Here is a 24,259-nt window from a genome sequence, read left to right on the forward strand (position 1 = left end):
ACTTTGAGGTTTTCCGACATGTGGGCAGAGCTTTAGTGTTTTCCCCACCACATCCCAGATAGACCTGGAATGCGGAAGATTCCGGATTTGTGTTTGGGCTGAACTAATTGAGTCCCCTATAAACCTTGCTGCCCTGACTCCAGGACAGTGCTGGCACAAAGACACTGGCACATACACACCCAAACACACACACACACACACACACACATGAATGCATGCTCCCTTTTGTCTCTTTTTGTGCCAAGCCTAATCCTGCCTTACCAGCTGCAGAAAAAAAAAAAAAAAAAAAAACGAGGGAAAGAGAGAGAGAATCTCCTCCCTCCATTCAGTTCCAATTCACTTTTCAATTTCAAGGTGCTTTATTGGCAAGGCTCTGCCTGAGCGATGCCAAGGCAATTAACAAAAGAACGGGCGCTTTCAAAGCAAAAAGAAAGCAAGAAAATATAAAAATGCAACAGTGGCATTATATTATGGCAAACACTACAATCGGAACAATAATAATAAGCATTGAAATCATTTCAATTTGCCTCCCATTCCCTTTTTCTGCACGCAGTATCTCTGGGGGGTCAATGCAGGATTTTCCTTTCTGCTCCTAATTGTGATGGGCTATGGAAAGTGCTCCACCAAATTGTGTAAACATGTGGAAGGAAAGAGGAGGCAGCAATGGAAGACTGATCACAGCAAATGAGTTTCTCAGGAAATGATTGGGCCTCTTTGATTGCCCAAATGTAAGCCCCCTTATCCGACATGACACCTGAGTACAGAGACGCGTAATGTTTAGAGTATGAAGAATGTAATATACTAAAAAGATAAATTTGCCGGCGCGAGGTGGAGAATTGAAAGTAGATAATTTGTAATCACAGTGCCGAGTAAGTGTTTGATGTTCTTTGAATGGAGCTCTGAGGTTAATTTTCAATTCTCTTTGAAACCGGGTAAAATAATGAGTTGTGAGAACAACAGAGCACTGCCGTGGTAACATTTTAGATGGGTGAGTGGACAGGGGTCAAAGTATGGCATGGAATTAAAAATGTGGAGCATAAAAGAAAAGGGGAACTTGTTTGCGCCCTTTTTAACCTTTTTCTCTTACCCTTTGAATGTTTTCTCAAATACAAAGCTGCTGTCACCACCTGATGAAAAGAACCTTTCGTCCAAAACGGTAAAGAAAAGAGCAACTAATTCTGCGGCAGTATGAAACTATCAAGAAGTGCGGAGAATTATGCATGTTTTTTCCACGTTAGCCAGTTGTTAACAACTAAGCAAAACGGTTTCCCGCCGGTAATTTTTCAGGAACTTTCCAGTTGACAGGTGTTTCTCGTTGATTGGAGTTGATCACACTATTTCCTGTGCAGCTTGCACAATACTCAATGGGAAATAATTGTACCACAGGTCAATTTGACCAAAAAAATCTGCCTGCTTAGTATTGTAAGATGACTCCAGGCATCATCTCTGTGGTAATGGTTAATTAGACGGAGATAGCACACAGTTTGATAATCCAGGAAAATTAAGAATTTTTTCTGGACTATTACCAGTTTTTGACTCAAGTGAAGCTAAATGAGATGGTTACATATGGCCATATTCAGATATCTTCTCATGAGGTTTTTGCCATGTCAGCACTATAAGTCAGTTGATGCCATTGTCAGTTCAGCTCATAGATCTGGTCGGTCCAGAGGACAATATCTCCACAGCTCTTGGCTTGATTGCCATTTGGTACGAATCTTTTGCTCCTTATCACAAGTCCAACACATCTGAAACTCATACATTGCTGCTGCCTTTGCTGTGAACTGAGATTCTTGTGGTATGTGGTACAAATTTGCTCTCTGGGTGAGGGGATGTTCATATTATGTTCAAACTGCAGATTACGGTCGTAAATTCTTGCCACGAGAGAGAGAGAGAGATGATAGAACACAATATGGTACAAGAACAAGAACATAGACAAGAACATAAACAATGGCACCCAAAACTTTTGCTTTTATACTGGCTGTCACATGCTTGGGGACGTCTCTGTGCCCTATTGGTCAATGTCACAGAAGATGTGTAACTGCTGATGTGCTAGTCATTCTGTAACAATGTTTCTAGGTAAACTATACACACCATCGGTTGTCACTAAGATTGAGTGCACCGAAAATGTCCATTTTCATTCCAGACGTCCTATGTCTGTCAGGTTGGGCAATTACTGAGTAATCTGAGGATCTATTACATTTTCATCTGTACCCATGTTTGAGTGATTATTCTAATTTAATTAATAAGAAATGCATTCATTGAAGGCTGAATCAAGTGTGTGTGTGTGTGTGTGTGTGTGTGTGTGTGTATGTTTGTCTGTACATGCATAATTCCATGAGACGATGACTTAAGATAAATCGGCTATACCTGTCAGAGAGTTTGATGTGCTGAATGTACACGGCTGACAATTACTATAATTGATGTGTGTGTGTGTGTGTGTGTGAGTGACTTTGCGGTGTATGTGTGTGTGTGTGTGTGTGTGAGTGTGTGTGTGTGTGAGTGACTTTGCGGTGTATGTGTGTGTGTGTGTGTGTGTGTGAGTGTGAGTGTGTTTTGATATGGCTGCCTTACAGCTCGGTGTTAACCACTTGACATTTGGGAAGTGCTTTTATTAAGTTGGACGGCTGTCTCAGACAGTTATGATGACGGGACTTTGCAAGTTATCCCAGTTAATACTGTGTCCGTCTTGGATCAATAACAGCCTAATCCCCCAATGGCTTACACTACTCGTGCACGCGGACATACACACATACACACACACAAACACAAGCTTTTATAGATGGCATGCATACACAAATGTGCACAGACACACGCAACCAACCAGTGGGAGCTTAATCCCTGTGACTGCCATCGGGTCATTGGCTTTGGAGCTTTCAATACATTACCTCAAACTCAAATGAAGGAGGAGAGGCTGGGCAGCAGAGATGAGAGGATAAAAAGGGGGAATAAGTAAAAATAAGTAAATAAATAAACAGTAAAAATGACTGAGGATATTGCAGTTGAGATGGCACCGAGTGATCCACGGCGTATGTGCAGTCTCTTATGATACAGTTTGTATATACATTATTAGCACTGGGCTTACGAGATCACCAACACTGAACATTTTTAATTTAGTAGATGTTCTTATGGAACAGAGTTTAATGGGTCTTTAGAGTTGCTGAGTAAAAAACATTTTTACTTTTTTGAGGTTCATTGGGTTCATTTCGACCAGTTTCTGTCCGTTATACTGTTCACTGTTCATTATTTTATAGACCAGTGTAGGCTTGACACAGAGATAATTAAGTCAGAGCACAAGTACAAAATCTCTACTCTCTGCATATTCTACATTCAAATAAATAAATCTTTTGAATTCATTGAATTTTCCCACTGGGATTGACATTGTATGCCTTCTTCTTTTTCATCAGGGGTTGGCTAGACTGACTTTTCTACGTTAATTAAGGGCCATTGTTACTTTGTAATGCGTCATCTCTTCATGTCCCACCTGGAGCATCAATAGCCCTGACATTCAAAAGCCAGACCAGCCAACGGTGATTCAAACTCTGACATTTCTCATTTGCCAGAATTCCCACGTCAGTTGAACATCCTTTGGGATACTTTTCACTTGTTGCTTCAAAACAAATGGCCCCAATTTCAGTGTCGAAGTGCTCAGTAATCTTCAAAACTTCCTGAGTATATTGCTCCAGCATAACTTCAGAGGGAAAGTGGAAATGAAATCCGCAGCCAGTAAATACATCTGCACATGGACTGCATTGGGGAAAGCAAAGGGACTTCATCATTTTCATTTGTGGTTTAATGTCAGTGCCAGATAGCGTGCTTAGGAGCACATTGCGGTGATGAACGATGTCACTTCTGACAAAGCACAGGGCAGATTTTGAGCATTGGGCATATACGAGTAAGATTGTAAGTGAGTAAGTAAGATCAGCTCAGATTTCAGTGCTGTATTAACAGTACCAAAAGTTTTGGAAAACAAATATACTGTAGGCCTAAAGTCAACAGATGCATTGCTAGAAAGGGTAGTCAAAACTAATTGGAGCCTATAAACACTAGAGTACCGAGCATGCCAATATTTTGTGCATTTCATCTATTACTGACATGCATCACATTTGTATTGGCAGTTATTGGTGAGAGATATTCAGTCAAGAGTGAACCAGCAGGTCCACAAACTGCATTACCTGATTTGCTGGTTGGTTTTCCAAGTGCTTGTTTCGATTTTTATCTGAATCAAAATCATTGTAGGTTGCTAAGCTAGCAACTTAACAGCAGTACTAACTCTAATAGTAGTTTTCAAACACTATCAGTTTCTTAAGACAACTAAAGTACAATTAAGACATTGTAGAGGGGGTAATCGGAAGATTGCCAGTTCGAATCACCGGCTTCCCCAGCTGCAGTGTCCTTGAGCAAGATACTGAACCCCAAATTGCTCTTGATGTGCAGGTGGCACATTAAATGGCAGCCTCGGCCATCAGTGTATGAATGGGTGAATGTGACAAGTGCTGTAAAGTGCTTTGAGCGGTCTGTGGACTAGAAAAGAGCTGTAGAAATGGAATTCTGTTAACCATCCAATTAGATGGCTTAAAGGTCCTACATGTCAACCCAAGTGCTAGAATAACTATGATGTGCATTTCTGCAAACTGCATATATGGAAAGTTTGTCCATTTCTAACTTCTCAACTCTATGTTTCTGCGTTTCACTTTTTCTATTTTATGTTATGCTGTGCTTATGGTAGAAAAACCGTGAGGCTTAGAAAAAGTTTAGGTTTTGTTTTACTCGGCTCTGTTGCCACAAACACAGTTGGAAAATATCCTAATGTCTTGTCAGAACTGTCCAGTGGTTTCACAATTACAAACGTTGAAACCTCATCCGAAAACGTTGGTCTCTCACTTGGTCTCTCATCACCCCACCACCTCCGTCTCTGGATGTGAAAGACAGCTCACATGCATGAAATGTGGATGTGATATACCATGTTCGACACGTACAAATGTGAAAATATTTGGAATGATACTTGAAATACAGACAGCACCCCTCATCTCACCATCCCCCCCATTATTGCCGGTCAAAATATTAAAATGGTTAAAAGGTTCTATCCATGAAATGTTAGGTTTGTCTGTTCTTGGCTACCGTAGAAACATGCCGGTGCACCATGGTAGCTTTAACTTGCTTTAGGAAGCGGACACAGTACCCATGTAGATAAAAGAGGCTTATTTTAAGCCAAAATACAATGATTCCTAGTTTCAGGTAATTATAAACTAATTAAAACTGAATTTTTGCCTCTAAATCTAACTAAATATTGTACACTGGACCTTTAACTTGCTTGTCAGAAAGAAAACCACATCAGGCAGTAAGGGTTCACACATAAGTGATAACAAGGGACTGTGGAAGTGATTTAAATTTCATACAAGCAGCAGTATTGTTTGCCTTGTCTGCCTTTTACTGAGGTCCCCACAGGTAGATTGTCCATGGAACACAAAAGCCAAAACAAAAGTTAGAAACTCTGACCAAAAAGCAACGCTGCAGGGTAAATCCAATTTCTTGTCTTGCACGTTCTCATATTCTTGAGTTATACTTATAACTGTTTTGGAGTTTGCAGTTTTCTTATCACACGTTTGGACTTATAAGTCTCATAAGCTTAATTCAATAGTAACTCACGCATTATCCAGACTTTTTTCTGTTGTGCAGTTGGCACGGCGAATTGCCTTAAAAACACAGCTGTAAATGTTGATTTTTATTATTCTGTGCAGCTTTGGAAAGTTCACTTTGCTCAACTTTCCAGTATGTCAAATCACTGAAGTCCCTGAAAAATCGCTCTGTAAAGTTAATTATAGCGGTCAAAAAGCAAAATGGTGGCAGAAAACAAGTCTGTGCTTTGTTTTAGTTATGGTCGTGGTCTTAAATGACAACAACAGCCGAGAGAAACTAAATAGAACTAAAAAAGGACTAAAAAAGTTGTGGCCTACTTAATTCTGTAGTTGTCCAGGTACAATATGCATCATCTCGACCGTGCTGTGGGAGGAAGGCTGGATATAAAACATTGCTCAGCCTTGTTTTAAGAGTGGATCTAGAGACAAAGGCTGGATTACTGCTTAATGACAGCAATATTTCAAGAGAGTCAATTAATAAGTTTGGCAGAAGCGATAATACAAATAATTAGCTTAGTTGAAATGAGTCAATTTTAGCTGGAAATTATCAGTTGCAGCACAGTCGAAAAACACTTCTGTAACAAACACTGTGGAAACAGCAGAAAGGGCAAAAAGGGTAAAATATAATTTTATTTTGGTAACGTAGAAATATTACTATTTTCGCAAAGGCATTAAAGGCATACTGGGTTTTGATAGTGTACTAGAAATTGAATTATGCAAATCATTCGTTGGGGAAATTGTCCCCAACTCCGCCTTGCTGATTACTGTAATAAGGTTTTAACATTAATTTTTTTTCTGCACATCGTATTTTTCGTATTTTCTCAGTGATGGGACAAACACACACACACACGCACACACACACACACACACACATACACACACACACACACACTGGGCTGTGATATGGAGAAGAAACCACAGTGAAAAGGGAAAAAATAATTGCACATAAATGCAAATATGATTTGCTTGTTTCCATATCAAACCATGTCTTGGTGCTTACACCCCTTAATTATGATGTTTCATTAATTACAACAGGAATGTAATGGGGAATATTTACAAGCCTTCAAAGGCTGTCAGATAGTGAGGGAAAATAAATAGTGCTATCAGGGGGCAATGTGCTCAGATGTTTGCCAGCTTTTACTTGTTAACTGTGTAATGCATTGACTCCACATGACACACACGGAGAACATCGGGCTCTAAATGTGAGATGTTTAATAATACAGATTAAGTTGTGAAGGTAATGGCGGCATTAATGGAAAACATGACATACTACAGTGGTTTATTTAAAATAGTAGCAACATAATTCCAACCTGATGAAGTTCTTAGAGCCTGGTTGAAAAAAGAGCAGGCACTTTCAAAATATGCTTGGCAGGTGACTGGTTGATCCTTCTATTACCATCTATCGACTGGCTAACTTTAACCAATCAACACAAAGCAAAAAACAAGCTTAAATGAGCTTAAATGAAAAGTCCAATAACCAAAATGGAACACAAGTCCTTTCATCTCTGCATCTCAAAGATGCCCTGTTTCTGTCATTAATTACTCTTTCACCCCCAAGCTGACTGTTTAAGTAAGGTGCCTGGCAGCCCCATCACCTCTTAACCTGGCAAGGAGAGGCGATGCTTGCTCTGCAATAAAACTCTCAAATGAACCCTCCACAAGAGATTATTCCCTTTATTTACAACTTGAAAACACATCTGTCTTTTTCCCCCCTAAAAAGAAGATGCACTCCTTTTTCTCCGGTCATTTGAGGTCAAGCACGGAGGAGTCCCCTCTCTACACATCTTAAGGAACAAAGACTTGTTTATGACAAAGATGACTATAATTGAATGTTTTTTTGCAGTTGTAAATTAGGTAACGACGGCTGATGTTCTATGTCTCTTTCCTTTTGATTGAATCAGCAGATACACCCTCCAAGAGTAAAAGTGGTCGGTCTCTGTACTCATCCGGACTTCAGACAAGTTTAGGTGAGTCCTGGTGATTGGAACAGACTTTCAGAAGATCTTATTGTTTAAAACATTTGTTATTTACGTGATTTTAATCATGTCATATTCTTTCATGTCGACAAAGTCCACCTCTTAAGCCATGGTGAAATTCTGGGAAAGGGGAAACATGATCTCGAAACATTAGAAGCGATAGTTTAGTTTAATGAAGTCTTGTGAGTTTAAACTCATAATATCACAGAGGAAGTGACGCTATCAGCCCGCCCCTCTGGGTCCGCCTGCCAGATGGATAATAAAACAGACAGGCTCTCCCTCACTCTCTCTTTTTATCTCACACTCTTCTCTATTCTCCTCTTCTCTCCTCTTCTTTTCAATCACGTTCTTTTTATTTTCCAGGTACTTCTTTTTAAAGTATATTCTTTTTACTTCATTTTTATTTTTGCTACAAGCTCTAAGACAAGCGATCTCCACAGAAATCATCAACTTGTTGATTTAATTTTTATAACCAGTGTTATAATTTGCTTTATTGAATCACTGCTTTAAGTGCTTCACTTTTATCAACGTTTTTAACAAATAAGTTCTTTTCTTTTTGATTTTTAAAAAAAATATTTTGTTGGCCTTTTATGGCTTTATTGATAGGTCAGCTGAAGATATAACAGGAAACAGGGAGAGAGAGAGAGGGAGTGACATGCAGCAAAGGGACCCGGGCCGGGAGTCGAACCCGGGTCCGCTGCAGAGCTTCAGCACATGAGGCTTGCGCTCTACCAACTGAGCTAAACGGCGCCCTGATTTTTGTTTTTAATGTCATTAAAGTATCACAGCCTGATTCAGAGGAAGTGAATCTAAGTTAATTCACCTTGTGACAATGGAAGATCCTCCAGGCCAGCGTTTGAGCCTCCAGTTATTTTAGTCAAGAAGTTGAATTAGTTTACTGAATCAGAGATTAAGAACCACCACTCGAAGCAAACGAAGAAAAAAAGCTTTATTAAGACCATCATCATTGATGAAGATGTTGCAGTAATTGGCTGATTCAGATGCCGTACAAGCGGTTTCCAACGAAACAGAGACTTTGTGTGCTCAAAAGCCGAGACCAGCTCTGCTTCCAGCACTCTCAAAGCGGACATCTTGCTGGGCCGTGAAACAAATATTTCATCCACAGAGTACCTGACTTCCCTCTGGCTATTGGTCCGACACGGCGAGCCTGCAGCTGAACCCAGAACACTTGAGGGTACCAAAACTTCAGGACTTCCTGACTCCAAGACAAAGTAGGCTGAATGTCTCCATACAGCTGGACTCATACACGTGAGAATGAGTTTGTGTCTAAAGCTTTGATCTCCATCTTTTGAGCTTAAAGTCCATGTAAAGCAAAATCAGCCATGTTCTTCTAAACACATTAAACAGGTCATAAATGTGTTTACTTAAAACATGTAGAAGCCACTCGGCCATTTATAATTTAATTTTGGAGCTAGGCTCACAAACTGTTTTTCAACATTTCTGTGTTCAGGATTTAATGGGCGGGTCAGAAATCATGCAAATCATGGCCGCGTTACGTAACGCGGCCATGATTTGCATGAACCCGGCCCTGCTGCGGAAGTGGTATAAATACGTTCAGCGCGTCAGCTTCAGCGGTTCTCCCACTCGCTCTCCCGTCTTGGATAGCATTGCTTACAATAGTTTTCAGCGAGCTAACTAGCCAACCAGTCAGCTAACCAGTCATGTCTCCTCCACATCGCTCGTGCATCTTTCCTGGATGCCACAGTGTGCAGGGTGACAGCGCTGTTAGCTTATTTAAGTTTCCTTCGGATGATAACGTAAGGAAATGGTGGATCGATTTTGTCAAGAGGAGCTAACGTTACAGTGGGGAGTTAAACATCACCACCAACACCCGTCTCTGCAGTGTCCACTTTACCCCTGATAGTTTCAGCAACTATCACCAGGTAATGTCTGGATTTCTGCAGAGTCCGTTGACGCTGGTCACTGGGACCCTCACGAACCGACCCTCTCTGTCCCCAGCTTGCATCCTCTCCTCCCGCCGACAGCAAGTGCCACCGGCCTTACGTGGCCGCCACTGACCCTGTCCGTCCCGCTGACAGCGAGTGCCACCGGCATAATGTGGCCGCTGCGCCGCAGCCGACCCTCTCCGTACCGCTGACGGCGGGTCCCACCGGCATAATGTGGCCGCCGTCCCAGTGTGAACGGATAATCCGGAGGCACGGAGCGAGGGCGTGTCGGTCTGACAGTCTGATAACTGCACAGGTCCTTCACTTAACTAAATACAGAGAAATGTCCCACAAAGCAACGTTACATGACCGAACAAAAGTAACGTAGTAACTGTAACTGTCTTTGGCAACTTATATGAGGAAAACAAATACCACAGCTGTATGTGGAGAAGCGTCTGTCCTCCTGACCGTCCTCCGCCTGTCCTCCCGACTCTCCCTCACATTTCTGCTCAGAAAACAGCGTTTGTCACGCTTGTCACAAGAGTGTTTAACTCACCAAGTGTTTGACGAAATTAAATCACCGCGACCGTCAGCCCTCCTGACCGAGACTTCAGGGAACTTTCCCCCAGAAAACAGCCTCCGTCCCTGCGAGTGACAGAGTCAGACGGCATCCTGTTTACTGATGGTGATTATGTATAATTATGTCATTTAGCGCGAAAAATTTCACTCCGTCACTTTCCAGGATGTTTGGTGGGTCAGGATCTCAATCACTACACATTATAACAGCATCCGTATGATCATAGAACTGTCCGCGGATTTAGATAGACAAGGGGGACACCTGGGGAGACACCGACGTCATTAACATGACGTGTCCCCCCCCGCGCCGCATGGGCGTGGTTCCAGCGCCTCTAACTGACACGCCCTCAGCATTTCACAGCAGAAAGAAGTGTTTGTTTTTCCATGATTTTGAGACCTAATTTTATATACTTAGCAATTTTTTTAATCTTTCAAATTTGGCTCAGTGGTCAATGATACATGTTTCTATGGTGTGACAAACTCATAACACAATTTTTTGCCGCTTTACACGGTCTATAAGAGAAATTTGGATAGGGTCTCGTGAGTATAAAAAAATACTCTTGTAATATTTAAAAGCTAAAAACCCGACCTTTCATTTCGACTATCCACCTTTGATCACATGACCTTATTACTTTACTAATTACAATCTCTACATTTTCTGTTATCTGTTGTTGTTTGTCTAAATTACCATTTCATTTATTTACCCTGAATTATTTAGTAAATGAACATATATAATCGTCTGTCGTTGTCTGTTCTTGTTAATTTTAATGTGGAGAACAGATGGAACTGTGTAAAGAAATCACTGTTTCAGAATATATTGAATGTAGATTGTGAAATTGATTTGAAATTGATTTGAACTGTTCAAGCTAAACTTGTTCAGTCGGATTTGATTAATTTCCTCCGGATTAGTCGAACAGATAAAGCAACGGAGGTGGTGCCCCATTTACAAGTCTGTTATTAATCGCCAGTGATTAATTTCATTTATTATTTAATAGTGTATCTCCTACAAAAAAAGTAATAAGACAAGAAAAGGAAAGTCCAAATGAGAAAAAACAAACTGCAGAAAAAAGGCACAGCAACAAATGGAACAAATCAGGAACACAGGGAACACTCAGAGGTGGGGCAACAGGCAGAAACATATGAACAAATAAAGAGTGAGGGAACAAACCAGGCAGACAAACCAACTGAAAAGAGGATGAGGTGCAAATGGAGAGACACTGGCAACAGAGAATCATCAAAAACAGGAGGGAAGTAGAACACTAGGACCACAGGTGAGCAGGAAGTAGAAACCGACAACACCAGGAAGTAACTAATTAAAAACCAAAGCTGTGACACACTGAAGCCAGTCGGGAGAAGAGAATTCTTTACTCTTCTTTTAATGACATATACTCTCCAGTTCTAATTTAACTGATGCTGTAGCAGCTATGCTACCATCTACGCTTAGCCGCCATTGTTTTTAAAGAGCAAACGGTCACTTCTCTCGCTGGTTGTCACACCTACACCACGCCTGTGGCTGCGAGTGGTTCCTCATAGGATGCTGATTCTGAACGCTAGTACTGAGCATGTATTGAAAAAAAACTGCTTCATCTCGACTGAATCACGTCTCCAGCCAAAAGCAAAAGAATACCCACTTTGCTTTAGCAATTTGATAAAGCTCTCAAACACACTTTTCTCGACACAAGGTGCAGTCCAGGGGCTGTGTGGTGTCACATATTATGTAACTCAGATGGGAATCTAATCAGCTGTGGCATGTGTTTGGAAAGATGAATATGGTATGAACCTTAAAACTTTTGCTATTTGATGTTTGTCACATTCTGTTCATCTCTTTCTTAGTGTTTGAGCGCTAACCAATCGTGTAAAGAAAACTGACTTTGACACACTGTTCCTACACTACCAGTTTTATTGCGTGTATGTGTGTGTGTGTGTGTGTGTCTGTGTGTGTGTGTGTGTGCATATGGTACTCCCGTTCCCCGCCTCTTTCTGGTTAGCAAGCCCAGGGCTACTGGTAGAGTGGTTGCCATGGAGTTTTGACATCATTTCATAAATGAGAATAGATGAGTCTGGGAAGTCAATATGGGCTGGAGCTGCTGAAGGGTGTTATGGGAAAAAATGAACACTGCTCCAGTGAAATAACCTTCACTTCCTGCTGAGTCACACACACACACACACACACATGGATGCCCACACTAGTGTGGATACTTTTACCAGCTTGTGTAAGCGTGCATGCCGCCACAAGAGGCCCATTGAGGTAATTGTCAAACGTGTCAGAGGTAAATAACATTTAAAGCATTATACTGGTGAGTGCTAGAAATTCTACAGGCACTTTGCAAAGTGTACTTGCGAACGGTGTCCCCTTTTTAGTGTTGCTGTTAATTCCATTAGCCTGCCGTCAAATATGATGCTCTCTGTGCTTCAGGTACTGTAACACCTTAACACTCAGCCCAAAAACCATCAGAGACAAGACACAGTGCGTGATTAATGCAGAACAACAACACACATAAAACTGACACATCAGGTGTTTGATGCTGAAGGTTTCGGAAATGCCTTTCTGTTTGTTTTAGGCAGTGCATGCGCCTCCTACAGAAACTTTTTAATGCAGCGATTAAAATGTATCCTAACAGGCTGTGTCAGTCGCAGCCTCACACGGAGATGATGCATTAGGAGCTCAGGCAGACAGTTAACTGTCAGCATACTGGGAGATTAATGGACAAACACACCTGAGCTGCAGGAGCCTGGCGTAAGGAGCGGGGGGATAGAGGACAGGGGAGGGGAGTGACCTTGGATTGAGATTTTATGTGAAACTTTCTGTGTGAAATCGAGCGAGTTAATGCGTTTCAGAGGTAATAGTTGTGTTTATGTGTGTTGACGAAGTGTATTTATAGGGGGACGTATCAGCGTATTCAGTTATACGTGTGAACAGTTTCATTCACCCATTTCCCAGTCCTAGAATTCAGGCGATGATTCAATTTGGAGAGGAACCACCACCGTGAGAGGCTTGAAAAAACAGTGAGCAATACAGTTGTTAGCAACATTCAAAACTCGATTACATAATTACGTTGTGTAATATGATTATAATGAAAATATAATATGATTCAAAAGCCTCACTGGATCTCCTTCCTTTTGATCAGTTTAGAAGCTGTATTTCATTTACATTTCATTTCAAAGAGCCGGGAGTACTGTCCATAAATAATATTCACTTGCCTTTATAGAATAATTGCAATTAGTCATTTTAGTTAATGGTTATAACTTTTATTAAGACTGTGGCAGGTGGTGGTTCTTGCATGGTCACAAAAGAAAGGTGACAGTAAGTTAGTGTCTGAGTCTCATTCCCAACTCTTAAAATACTGACACTTGAGAAAATCAAATTTAACATTTCTTTAGGTTACATGTATCTTCTGCTTATTAAGGGGTTCAATGTTCTCTTTCTCCTTCATCACAACACTGTGCTTATAGTCTGTCTAGGTTCAGGCACTAAAACTGCATGGTTAGGGTTAGCCGACCTGTTTTGATCAACACAAAAAATGGCAGGGAATGTACCCAGGTCTCCTATACAAAGCATCCGGTTTTGTCACCACAAAAGTTGCTGGAGTTGGTCCTCAGTGAAAAATAGCCTGCTGTGGTCACCACTAAAACAGCTGGCAGTCTCCCCCATAAGGTAGAAATGCAGTAACCCACTTGGCAGCCTTGTGGTTTGTAATAACACCACCACCACCATCCCCTCCCCTTCCTGATGTGAAAATCAGCTAATATGTATACAATGTGACTGTTGTTGGGTACGAATCTCAACTATGGACGTGGCTGTGCATTGCGGCAACGTTAATTGCTAAAATTGTATCCTAGACGACTGGCCTATTAGTTGTTGTTGTTTTTCTCCCTCTATTCACATGGATTTCTATGAGTTCATCAGTGGACTTGAGACCTTGAATCAAAACAAGTTCTTCACATACTGTCGCCGTTTTGTCATGCCCTGTGGTGCTGGTGTGTCTCATACAGATGCCGAGAGGGTACCTTCTGTGTCTGTATGAGACGCCAAGGGACATGCAAAGAAGGGCCGGAATTCCCCACAAGACCTATCATCATCTTGTGTCCTGATTTCGTACCAGTCTTTGCCAGATATGATCCATTCAGTTATGAAAAGCACTCATAAAAGGCACTGTAAAAGCTGTCACACCGTCTCTTTTCTTAGGTTGTGAGAATGAGCACCCCGTTTAGACGCTGCCATCAAACAGGATGAATTTTCGAAATCAGAATAGAAAAGCAGTGTACACTCTCATCTTTTCATTTCAATCTTTGCTTGTAGCTCTTCTTATGCAGATTAGGCACTGTATATGCATGACAATACTAGGAGACCTTCACTCCTCTCTTACTTAGCAGACTGTAATGGTTCAAACAATTCTACTGACAAGAATCACTTTTTTTTGGGGGGGGGGGGGTGAACTGAATGCCGTGAATAATGGGAAAACTAGAACTGTTTGGCCCTGAGGAGGAACCCATGCAAATTTGTTTCTTTCACTTGTGCCATTTTCATTTTGCACCAGCTGAAATTAAGGCGAGCACAAGCCCCCAAAAAGATCTTGGCAGAAGAAATCTCAGGGCGGCAATCTGCTCTCAACCTAAAGTCAAGGGTGTCTTGTTGCCCTCTCCTTTCAGCCTTTTCTTATTTCTCTCCCGCACATAATTCTTCTCACCACTTATATGAATTCTCCTTTCTGTCTTCAGGTCTTCCTTTATTAAATGCCAGCAAGCGTGGTAGAGAGTGGGTGGTATTGGTAATGAACTGTAATCCCTCTCTCCCAACCATCCAAACAAACCACTCAACTTCTCGGTGGTGATTATGTTAAAAAAATAAAATAAAGGAAAATATATATACATATATATTAAAGCTGCTTGCTTTCATCGTTGCTGCACTTTTTTTAAAAACCTAAATCATTTAAACTCTAGTTATACTGAACCTTGATTTGGAATGAAGCAGGAAGCACTAATCATTGAAATTTAAATCAAAAGGAAAGAGCTGGAACTGTGTTTACTTTTTCAGTAACTTACATATTAACAGATAGATAAATGTACCTACACCTGGAGCTTACAGTCTGGTGTGCTGTAATAGTCTTGTTACCGCTATAAAGCCTGCCCGGGGCCCTATACAGAACCAAAGTGTCAATGCAGAAAAATGCTGTAAAATGCAGCTTTCAGCTAATGCAGTACTTGTACTGAGGTTTACGTCTGCCTCTGTTATGAGGTATGTGGAAAGTTTGTGGAGAAGCTCAATTCATTTTGGAATAAAATAGAAATTGTGATTTGATATACAGGACACCAACATTTTATGTCACCCTGTTGCATGAACAGTTATTGGCAAGCAAGCAGTAAGTTGACTATTAATTTCAGTTACTTTAAGTTACTATGTTTAAACTAGATAGCTAAACGTTGTTGATTAAAGGAAAAAAAAGTCAAAAGTAATGATGGTTGAAACATAAATAAATAGACACAAATAGACACATAAATGCAAGATATACCCAACTGACAGTTTAACTACCTGAAACAAGTGAAATATGAATGGATTGTAACATTTTAATATACACCATACAATACAATTGTACTGCTGATGAATATCCAGATTAATACTTTTTCAGAGTATCTTCAAATGCTTTATACCCCCAAATATGTACACTTGAAGCTAAACGTAAATAAACCATGCTCGATAAAGAAAGTGATAAAATGGTTTCATAAACACAAAAACAAAAATCCAACACGTTTCATAAAGTCTTACCGCACAAAAAATATTAAAACAAACCAAACCGTAATACTAGTAAATTTAGAAACCTAAACAAAATATTTATGAACACAAGCCTCTGTGGGGAGATTTCAAGGTCATTTTTGTGGCAAAAAAAGCCAAAGGCTCTCCAGTTGTTCTTGTTACGACAAAACTGGTTGGAGACCTGGAGACGTTTCCCCCTTTTTGTGGTGACCAAACAGATGCCGTGATGTTTTCCTAACCCTAACCAAGTGGTTTTTGTGGCTATACCCGCACCATAAGCACAACATTGTGACAAAAGAGAGAGAGAAGAAAATTGAATCGAAACAAACTTCAATTAGCAACATAAAGAAAGTTTTAAAGTATCTATGATTTTTGCGGAAACATACTTAGCTAACATTATTTCTGGCGATTGGGTTGTTTGATTCTATTACTTGGAGTGTCTGCGAATGCTCAATATGCTCACAACTACTGAACTCCTACATTTTTGCTTTGAAATGTGCCAATCCAAATGAAATTACATCCACCTTTTATACAGCCTCATACAGATACAGAGTTAGCGGAAGGGAACCTGCCTGCCGCCTGTAAAGACCAAGAAAGACTGAGAGCATTGTCCTGTCATTTCGCAAAATAAAGACTCAGCAAGGGCATGAGTGGACTGATTCTCTACTGAGCTTGAACAGACAGAGAAACAGAGAAAGAGGGAGCACATGCAGTGCTTTGGATTAAATGTTGAAATATTAAAGGGACGTCAGTTCCCCATAGCTCCTTCTTTCAATTTTGACCCGGAATTCAGCGAAGGGACCCTCGGGGAATGTTGGGCTGGACGAGGAGGGACAGGGATGAAAACAGCCCTAAGATGAGAGACAGGAGTTGAGAGACAAGCAGAGGGCAGAGAGTGGGCTAGACGGGTTGTGGCTGAGGCGAAGTTGATTGGTTTCGGAGAGTGAATGAAGACAAGAACACTTATCATAGAAAGAATGAAAAAAAAAAGAAGCCAGCACTTTTAGTGTAAGTGCTCAATGACTGTTTAGGGTGTGATTTAAATAAAAGATCTATCTGGAGTAGCGAGTGGGAAGAGAGGGCAAATGAGATCAATTAGCAGCGTGTGTAAGAGAAAAATACTGCCGGCACATGACTTCTTTGTTTGAGTCAGCATTAAATTGAGACTGTGAACCAGGTGATACCATTTGTTGGGCTGTGAAGTGAGGAGGATGATGAAGTTTATTTTATCCGCACAAATGTAGTGTCTTTATTTAGTTTGTTTTTTTGGCTACATCATTCTCTTTAATTGCTTAACTCTTGTGCAAATAAATACACAAACATAAACTTGGAGGTCTGTCTTCTCAAATTTATATCAAAGAACTTGAACTACTAGTTGTGCAAATAAAGCATCCACCTGTTAAAATAACCTTCAGATAATTTAGAACTGGAGGAAGGAGATCGGAGCCAGCTCAAGTTAAACAAAATGTAATCTTGGACAAGATGAGCAATCACAGAGTAACAACGCAGGTTTGTTTCAGAGGAAAGACTCAGATTGTGAGGAGGAAAGCTTGATATATGTATCTGTCCCTGTGGGTGTCAGTGTTGTGCCTGAACGCGTTCAATGAACGATCGTTCATGAATGCGTTCATATTTTGGGTGAACATGAACTGAACGTACTGTATTCTGCCTGATGAACATTATTGTGAACGTTTTCATTCTGGCATTTATGAACGGTGCATTCTCACAGTTTAACTTCGTTCAAGACAGTGCCAGATTTCCATCGAGCCTTCCAGGCGAAAACACACCGTGAACAGGCCTTAATATGTAGCGGAAAAACACCCAATATGGCTGCTGTGTATAAAAAGGACGCTGGACGAGAGGTTTGTGCAACTCGCTTTACTTTCGGTCAAAACGAAACGTAACTATTTCAGGCAGAAACAGCTGCATACTAAACATGCAGTGAGGCATTACCAAACGAACACAGATAAATTCGTCCTGAACGGACACAACACTGGCAACACCAGCCACCACAGTCGCACCGCTGCATGCGTCATCAATGTGCTAAGCATGGAGGCAAAAACAAATGAAGGCTTCACATCTGTTCTTTTCTTGTGATATATCTAAAAAGTTCTGGAGTGATGTTGAATATGATTTTTTTGATGATGCTAACTCTGTCCATTCTCTTACCCTTAAACATGTTATTTGCCACTATGTTAACCCGGAAGATAATGCTCTTGAACACATGATGAACTTTGTTATCATATGCAAAATGTTTTATTCACAAACAAAAATTTGCAAAATCACTACCTAAATGTGCTCCTTTTCTCCTGGAACTGAGCTCTTTGCTTAAATCTCTGATTTTGTTAAATAACAAAAAAAGTAATACCTTACTGAGTCATAATGAAAAGTTTTTCCCTGAAGCCACTGTCTGAACTATCTATTTATTTATAATTTTATTTTTCCCTTTCTTCTTCTTCTTTTTTTAAAATTATTTATTATTTATTTACTTATTTATGTATAACTTTATTTTTAATTTTTAATTTGTACCCTATCCTGTACCGTAAACCTGAAACAGCACATTGAACTAAAGCACCCAGCGAGCCTTTCAAGGTATGTGCAAGTGAATAAAAAATCAAAAGACATGGCAACGGCGAGCCAAAACAGATCCTCTACCACCCAAATCACATTAACGGTGTACAGTAGCGGCTCCGTTGTCTTCATCTCCCAGCCGCAGCTGGACAACCTGGTGTTGCAGTAAATTTGTGGGAGAGCTGCAGTTTCAGTGTTAAAACTGATAGAATAATAGCTGTCTGTGGTTCTATATGGGCTGTGGCAATAATTTTGAAAAATAACAGCTCGCATCAACATATTGAAAAAAAAAAAGAACTATGAATTAGTTCCTTTTTGGAACTGTGAATTTAGTTCAAATTTTTGAATTATGAACTATGAACTGAACTAGTTCATTTTAAAATTTGTGAACTGAACTTTGAACTAGTTCATGTAGAAAGTGAACTTTCCCAACACTGGTGTGTGTATCTTAAAACTCTATTTCTGCAACAGTTACTGAGTCTGCATGCAAAGAGGAAGTAAAACACTGACAGTTCAGACAGGGTGAGTGGCACATACAAAGTTCAGAGAGGGGTGAATACTCATTTCCTTAAACTAGGGTAGAAAAAAACAAGTTGTATTAAGAAGTGTAAGACTTCAATTCAAATGCCCCTATATGTCAGTAAAAAATTTCCGTCACACCACTGAATTGCAATGCCAGGATTTCAGTGCTTTAGTAACCTCAACTACAGCAAGGATGGTTTGTGCATAAAACAGAACAAAAAAAAAATAGCAGAAAGATGACCTCTCAGTCTGGTGCACCAACCCATGCCACGGTGCACGTATTTCTGACTGTACACCTCGTTCATGTATGAACATATGTGGGCAGAGCCGGCACAAAAAGTCAGAGCTTTTGTTTCGTGTGCGTGCAGTTGTGTAGGCTGGATATAGAAAAGCCATCTCTCAGCTAAGTGATTTGTGAAAAGTGTCACATTCTCACCTGGCAGTAATTGCCTGCTGGTGTGTCGCTCAGCTGTAGTGATAAGCTGGATAGGAGAGCGTGGACGGGGAAGGCGGGTGGTGGTGATGGGCGTGGGGGGGTCTTACAATGACCAGACTTGTGTTGTCAGGGTTGAAAGGAGCGATTTAAGATGCACATACTTTATTAAAAAACCTTTGTACCCTCTGAATGGGTAAGAGATCACAGTGCTGCCAGAGATGGGTAATTCAATGTGCGCGTGTGTCGGCGGGGGGGCATCAGTGTGTGTTTCAGTGATTGGCACAGAATATCATGCAGCCTCGGGCGATGGAGCGATGGCATCTATTGGGACTCAACACCTCTACGAATGAAGGGAAGAACATTTTCAAAGTCACAACGTTTTTACACTTTGGTTAAGCTTTTTATTGTCCTCTTCCTGTTTCTGTTCCGTTCTCATGCTCTTTTTACCCCTCACCTGCCAGCTCCGGTCATATTTTACAGCATCAAACCCTTTTTTCACGTGTACAGTAGGAATTTAAACGTTTTTTTGCACATGTAGAAATCTAAGTAAATACAGAATAGCTGGATTTGAATAAAAGTTGAATGTCAGAATGTTCTGTGAGATCAGCGGGGCTCTCTGACCATATTTTATTCATCTTTCTCCCTACGTGTTACGTTCCCGCCAGTGTTTCTACTTGCAAACATCCTTTCAGCGCTCGCGCATTTGTGGGTGCTAAAAGGAAATATCGAAGGCATCCATTCAAAAATTAATATGGGAGAAATGTAGTAATGTGGAGGGAAAAAAAAATGTGAGAAAATATATGTGGGGTGCTGAGAGGAAAGTTCGAAGATCAAGACTGAGAAGGTTGACATGTGAGAATGTATGTATGCCCTTAAACTCTTAATCAGGATGTCCACTTAAGCATATAATGAAGATTCACACCCCGACGTGACGTCTCCATCCGAGCGGCTGAAACGAGACACGCCTGACACAAAAAAAAATGTTTAAAAACCTCATGAAAACAAAGTCCTTGAAACTAAAAACCCGGCCATGCTCTCCAATACATCAGGATGATAATCTTGCCATGTCATATAATGAAGAATGTCATTAAGGGATGTAAATTTGATGACACTGAATGTGCGGGCGCGGGCATATGTTTGTTAGGCCAGTGCTAATGACCCCTTCTCTCAACAGGGCTCTCCAGTGAGGTGGCCTTGCGATGGAACCAAGCTCATCAGGAGTATTTGGGGTCTGGGGGGGTGACAACTCACATCCTTGATTTTGACACATGGAGAGTATTCGCACGGGTGAAGAGCTCTCAGATGCCTCTCCAGATGCGGGGCGCGCCGACACACGCAGGCAGCCGAGCGCGGGCGCACACTTCACTCACGAGCACTTGACGCGAGATCTGCGACATCTTGAAATCCTGTCTGAAAAAAAAAAAAGCAGCTGGAGAGCGCGGCGCGGTGAAATTGAAGATAAAGTGGGAATGAGACGGGAAAAAATAAACGGGCAAACAAAAATAACTGTAAGAACATATTTGTCTCCTTCATCTTCAGTGCTCTATTGACAGAGCGCGGATCACCTGAAAATGTTGTGCGGTATTTAACCACCCATCTGCTACCCTGTTTTACAGTCTCACTTTGATCCAGCTTTGAATACAACAGAAGTGTTTAACCCAAATCAACATGTGCAAATTGTCACCTGCCTCATTCAACAGCTAAAATGGAAATCCAGCTACTACAATTGATGTGTTTGTGTGTCCCATTACTCCCTCCAGTTCTCTTTAAATTTGCCCAAAGTCTGCTTTTAACATTGAATCCTTTACTTTGAAATTTGTAACTCCTTTTTCCTGGCACACAGTGTGTCTAATCTACCGTCATGATGAAAAAGAAGAAGAAGAGTTATAACACCAACGTTTGCCTCATGCCTAGAAGGAAGCACAAAGCACTGCCGGCAAGTTGCGATGCGTGCGTGCGATCTCTGTGCATTGTTGTCCGATATGCAGAAATGAATCCATGCTTGTCTTACATGCTTCTTGCACTCGGCATGGTCAACAAAGCACACACTGTCTCCATACTGTATATTGACGTCCAAGGTGGTTTAAATTAGGGCAGTTGAGTGGTGCAACTAAGGTAATACTATCATCACTCAGGGCCTAGTTTGGATGTTCTCCCCGTGTCTGCCTGGGTGTCCTACAGGTGCTCCAGCTCCCCCCCCCCCAAATCCAAAGACATGTAAGTTAATCAGTGACTAAAATGCCTCTATGTGTGAATGTGAGCATTAATGCTTGATTGTCTCAAGCCAATGACGAGCTTACCTGTCCAGGGTGTTCTCATCTCTCGCCCAATGTCGGCTGTAAACATATCCAGCCCCTGTGATCGCAGCCCCCTGAAGTCTAGAGATAATGGATGTTGGATATAGAAAGTAATATGAACATTTGTTTTCAACGTGTGCTATTTTTTTTTAGCAAATAGTATGTGATCACATATGTTTAGCTGAATTGGATAGTATGGGTACCTGCATCCATTCATTGTAGACTCATGACGCTCAGCTGTAAAGCAAACATTTCCAATGTGTTTCACCTGTGCTAACTTCATTTCAAATGACATCCACATAACTAAGACCATGTTAGACCATTTAAAAATGATTGTAATAATTGTTAATGTTGTGACTTTGGGATGAATCGGCTACACAGATATGGTAGCAGCTAGCTAAGACAATGTATCAGCAATAACTTAATATCTATTTGTAAATTTTAAAAAGGAAGGTCAGGCAGATACCCAGTATAAAACAGCATAAATAATATATGTGCAGGTGGGAAAAGTTAAAAGAGAGCCATGTTTTAGTAACTGTAGCCTTGGGCAGCTCAGGTGACCTGGTCAGCCTCATTCTCTGGTGATTGTCCTCATCGTGCTTCCCTTAAAAGTCAGACGGACGAAACGAGGCAACCGGCGGTGCGTCGCCATGAGTGAACAGAGTCAATGCACCGATAAAGACACTTTTATATAGGCTGTAACATACAGAGTAAATTGTAACATTAGAGACCAGAGATTCAGAAGCAGTGGAGGGGGGAAATTCTCAGGGGTTCGGGAGAGGGTCAAGGAAAAGAGGGTGAAAAGCCTTTTTGTCCTAGTATTTGATAATATCATGACAAAGGATTAATACTGAATTAGTACAAGACTTTAATGCTGTACTTTGAGGTCTGGTGGCAGCTTTGATGAGCACTCCCCAACTACTTGTTTGCACACCAGCCACTTATTACTTTAATGACATTATATGCCATTTCATGGTGTCTATATGGGGTTGAAAAGGGACCACAATCTTAATACCTTTGCTCCCCCCTCCCCCCCAAAAGCTCCCTGGTTTCATAGCGAGTGTCTCAGGGATAATGTAAAGGGCACAGGCACAATGAAGTAAACCGTGACACCAGGGTGCATGTATAATTACTGGGGCTGTGTCTTTTCATCCAAAGGGCTTCGCAGAGCTAAGCAGAAAAGATGCTGTATAAAATGTGTTATCTGAAGTGGAGAGATATCGAAGCAGTAAATACCTCAGATGAAGAAGAAAGAGTAGGGAGAAGATCCTAAAAAAAAAGAAAAAAACTTAACTTGTTGAATTACATACTTTTATATCAAGATAAACTTGTATCCGTGAGCCACTTGACCCCAGCCTGCTCAGGTTAAGCTCCTCGGCTAGCTGCTATCAGTGCAGTAAAAATGAGTGTTTTCTGGGCAGTTCTCAGGAATAAAAGTAAGGTCAGCATCGAAGAGCATCAGCATAGATGCGCATTGGGAAGGAACGTTCTCTTTTTTTTTTACCTTTTAAAAGTGACTTCCCTCATGCGCTGTGATCTGCCAGCCCTGCAGCTATTATCTGCTCGAGTCTCGCCAAGAGAAACTACTCCATGGTGTAAATAAACAAGCAATGGTGGCAGGACCACCCGGACCCCCTCCCCAAGCTGTGTTAAGACAGACAGCAGCGCCGTGCTGAAAACATCTCCATCATTCATTTACAGTTAACAAAGATGCCGTTTCAAGGGTGCTCGTTCCCGTTTATTTCTCTGCGATGAGGACAGCAGAGTTCTGCTGTTTGCTTGACGATTACGGCAATCGAAGATAAAATTATTGGGCTTTCTCAGGAGATTTGTAGTCCAGTCTGATAAAAGATGATGTTTGTTTTTTTTTGTTTTTGAGCCTTCAAGCTCAATCTGTTTCTCAAACTGTTTTTTTTCTGTATCATATTTCATCCCTTTCACTGGAATCTGCATAAATGCCCACACCAGCCCCGGTCCAAACTGTTGGCAACATGATATGACATGCATGATGGCAGAGAAGTAATCCGCCAGTACTGTGCTGACAGGGAGCAGGGGTCTGCGGCCAAACGAGCAAGCAACATGGGGGAAAGAATGGACCATTAATTCTTCAATTTAAACTTAAAATGAAACACAATCTGTCCATTAAGAAAAGCAATCTAAAATATGTAAATCTATGGGATTAGAACGATATGTGTACACATATCTGGATGTAAAGGTTAACGGGTCTGCAGGTCCTACAGACGGGTCACACTGGCTGTTCGGGCAGCACATTTGCGTGGCGTTGTGTCTTGCTTTCCATTTTGGAGTCCACGTTAACAAACCGCCGCGACTAGCGCGTCTCGCTGCAGCGGCTCCACATCTGGAGATTCGGAGTCTCGCCTATTCAACAGGTGAAGGGGAGTTCTTCTTCCATGTGCCCTCCCTTCCTTGCCTTTCTTACCCCATCTGGCTTTTTCACTCTTTCAGCCGGGGGAAAAGGAAAATCAAGTTATCATATAAATTGACTATTATCAACGGCAAACAGATAGGGGGCTGGTCGCGGCGGCTCAGCAACGCAGCCGCCACACACTACACAAGCAGCCGAAA

The sequence above is a fragment of the Sparus aurata genome, chromosome 2 (genome assembly GCF_900880675.1).
Source record: "Sparus aurata chromosome 2, fSpaAur1.1, whole genome shotgun sequence".
NCBI classification, from domain to species: domain Eukaryota; kingdom Metazoa; phylum Chordata; class Actinopteri; order Spariformes; family Sparidae; genus Sparus; species Sparus aurata.